Consider the following 3,874-nt stretch of genomic DNA (forward strand, 5'->3'; position numbering starts at 1 on the left):
CTGTCAGAAATAGGATAAATGATGCCTGCATCTAGCCATTTCAGAATTTCTTTCTTCACCACCTCCTTTATGATGGGATTCAGTCTTCGCTGCTGTTCCACAGTTGGCTTACTACCTTCCTCTAGCAGAATTTTATGCATACAATATGAAGGACTTATCCCCTTGATGTCTGCTATGGTCCATCCTATAGCCGATTTGAATTCTCTCAAAATCCTTAAGAGCTTGTCTTCCTCACTACCTGAAAGATCAGATGAAATAATAACAGGTAACGTAGATGAATCACCTAAAAAAGCATACCTCAAGTGTTCAGGTAATGGCTTGAGCTCCAAGGTAGGTGCTTCCTCTATTGATGGTTTGAGCTTCCCTTCAGCATTCTTAAGGTCAGAAGTACCAAGAGATTCAAATGGTATGTCCAGCTTTCGCTTCCAGGGAGAAGCGTTCAGATATTGTAATTGCTCGTTGCCATCTTCATCATCGCTGTCAAAATCCCCCACTAAGGCCTTTTCCAATGCATCAGACATTAGCATGCGATCGAGTTCCGAAGTAACCGCAGAATCAATCACATCCAATTTTAAGCACTCCTCATCTTCTGTAGGGAATTTCATTGCCTTGAATACGTTGAAGGTCACATCCTAATCTTGGACCCGCATAGTGAGTTCCCCTTTTTGCAAATCTATCAAGGTACGGCCAGTAGCCAAAAAAGGCCTTCCCAAGATTATGGGAATCTTCTTATCTTCCTCAAAATCCAGAATAACAAAATCTGCTGGAAAGAAGAGCTTATCCACCTTGACGAGCACATCCTCAACTATGCCCCTTGGGTAAGTAATGGAACGGTCAGCCAATTGTAGCGACATGTATGTGGGTTTTGGATCAGGCAGATCCATCTTTTTAAAGATCGACAACGGCATCAGATTAATGCTTGCTCCCAAATCACACAGGCACTTGTCAAAAGTCAGATTGCCAATGGTGCAAAGAATGGTGAAGCTTCCTGGATCTTTCAGTTTTGGTGGTAACTTTTGCTGCAGAACAGCGCTGCATTCTTCCGTGAGAGCAACGGTTTCAAGGTCATCCAGTTTCACCTTCCTTGAAAGAATAGTCTTCATAAACTTCGCATAACTAGGCATTTGTTCCAGGGCCTCAGCGAAAGGTATATTGATGTGAAGTTTCTTGAACACCTCCAGAAACTTCCCGAACTGTCTATCCAGCTTTTGTTGCTGCAATCTCTTAGGAAAAGGTGGTGGAGGATAGAGCTGTTTCTCCCCTGTATTAGCCTCAGGCAGAGTGTGTTCAACAGTAGTTTTCCTTGGTTCCACCGCTTTCTCCTTTTGCTTAGATTCTTCATCTCTAATTTCAGCTTCTACTTCTTTTGCCTTTTCAGCATCAGCCACTTTTCCAGACCTTAAGGTAATAGCCTTGACTTGCTCTTTATCTTCCTTCCTGCCTGGTACTTCCGTGTCACTGGGAAGAGTGCCAGGTTGACGATTGAGCACTGCATTGGCTAATTAACTGATTTGATTTTCCAAGGTCTTGATAGAAACCGCCTGACTCTTGCACAACAGCTTAAGTTCCTCAAAATCAGCACTAGTAGGTGCAGCTGTACTTCCCTGTTGAGGATATGATTGCCTTGTAGCATACTGCTGTGGTTGCTGGAATCCAGGTGGGTTAAACTGTTTACTCACTCCTTGCTGATATGGTGGCTGAATAGCATTCTGATTATTCCCCCAGCTGAAATTTGGATGATTTCTGTTGTTAGGATGATAGGTCGCTGGCACAGGCTGCTGTTGTCGTTGATAATTATTCACGTACTGAACAGATTCGTTGACAAGAGAACACTGATCCGTAGCATGAGAACCTACACAAAGCTCACAAACCATAGCTATTTGATTAACTCCATATGTAGCTAGAGAATCAACCTTTATTGATAGCGCTTGGAGCTGGGCTGCAATAGCGGTGGCTGCATCAACTTCCAGAATACCTGCTACCTTGCCTGACGTCATCCTCTGAGTTGGGTTTTGATGCTCATTTGCAGCCATCGTCTCTATAAGATTATACGCCTCAGTATAGCTTTTAGCCCATAAGGCGCCTCCAGCTGCTGCATCGAGCATGGGCCGAGATTGGGCCCCTAAACCATTATAGAAACCAGTGATCACCATCCAATCCGGCATTCCATGATGTGGACATTTTCTCAACATTTCCTTGTAGCGTTCCCAAGCCTCGCACATAGATTCTGTAGGTTGTTGCGCAAACTGAGTAAGAGCACTCCTCATAGCAGCAGTCTTTGCCATCGGATAAAACTTCACCAGAAACTTTTGCGCAAGATCTTGCCACGTAGTGATGGACCCAGCTAGTTCAGAATGTAACCAGTCTTTAGCCTTGTCCCTCAGTGAGAATGGGAAAAGCCTCAACTTGATAGCCTCATCAGTCACACCATTATACTTAAAAGTGCTGCAGATCTCGACAAAATTCCTTATGTGCATGTTGGGGTCTTCAGTTGCCGCTCCTCCAAAAGAAACAGAATTCTGCACCATCTGAATAGTGCCCGGCTTGATTTCAAAGGTGTTAGCTTGAATAGCCGAATGAAGGATGCTTGACTGAATGTCATCAATTTTAGGCCGAGAAAAATGCATAAGAGCTGGATCAGCTTGAACAATACGATCTCCCATGTTTACTGGTTCTTTCTGCTCAGTTCCTGAATCTGAATCCTCAAAATCTAACTTCTCCGGAATATCAAGAACTTCGTCTGTCTCCTCAGCTGTATCTAAAGTCCTCTTGCGAGCACGAGAACGAGTTTGCATAAACGCTTGCTAAAGTGCCTGAAACACAACCGGAAAAAATAAGTAACTACTACGTCCTAATCACTGAGTCCTAATGACCAATGATGGTAAGTACATAAACTAAACAAATACGTCGAGTCCCCGGCAGCGGCGCCAAAAACTTGTTAGGGCGAAAACACGCGCTAATATTCACGCAAGTATACGCGTTCGCAAGTAATATAGAATACTTTCTAGTTCGTTCCCACAGAGACTCAGACTGAATTATTGTCTAATTTAACTCACTCACCAATGTATGATTACTTCTCAATGTTAAGATAATAACACTTAAAATTGTTGATTAAATATTAACTACAATTAACTACTTAATTAACCACTTAACTAACACTTCAATTTATCAATAATAAAACACTCATGAGATCACAACTTCATTATTACTTCCTTCTATAGCCATTGTTATTACCTTTAGCATGTGACAGTGATGATATTAATCGAATAACACGAAACTGATAAAAGCCAACTTTCATTGTACTAATACCATTCTACCAAGCATCCACAATTAAGATAGAAGTTGAATAGTCATCAATTATGTTGAGTTCCTATATGTCTACAGAAATTGACAACACAACGATTTAAGCACAAGTTATTCCTTTTGATTACATAGGGCAAATAAAACTGTTAGAGTTACCCACTAATCATGCACAACATACATGAACCTATGCTAGCATGGCAAGTTCTAAATCTCAAGATCCACCATCGCTTCACAAGAGATTAACACCCTATCTTATATGTTCGCGACGCACATAAGACGAATACGCACAACCAATACTAGATATCATACAATCATCACACACTAAAGTATTAAACAATTACTAAAGAATTCCATAATAAATCCATTGCAACCCCATGATCACGATTAGCCCATAATAGCACTTATCATCATCATGGGTTCATATGAAATCATGATAAACAAACACAAGAAAATAATAACTAAACTAATTATATTAAAACAGAGTACGTCACAAGAGTAAATAAGTTAAAGCAAGAAAACTAGCATCCAACGTTACAACGAAACAAGAATCACAAGAATATATGCTTCCTCT

The 3,874-nt window shown here is 41.1% G+C and overlaps 1 non-coding gene across 1 annotated transcript; it reads left to right on the forward strand.

Moving 5' to 3' along the window:
- The first annotated feature begins 2,163 nt into the window (after positions 1 to 2,163).
- Positions 2,164 to 2,270, forward strand: LOC141715812 (small nucleolar RNA R71). The gene has a single exon (XR_012572561.1). It is a non-coding gene; the product is annotated as a small nucleolar RNA R71 (small nucleolar RNA).
- The last annotated feature ends 1,604 nt before the right edge of the window (positions 2,271 to 3,874 follow it).

The sequence above is a fragment of the Apium graveolens genome, chromosome 3 (assembly GCF_009905375.1).
Source record: "Apium graveolens cultivar Ventura chromosome 3, ASM990537v1, whole genome shotgun sequence".
In the NCBI taxonomy this organism is placed as follows: Eukaryota; Viridiplantae; Streptophyta; class Magnoliopsida; order Apiales; family Apiaceae; genus Apium; species Apium graveolens.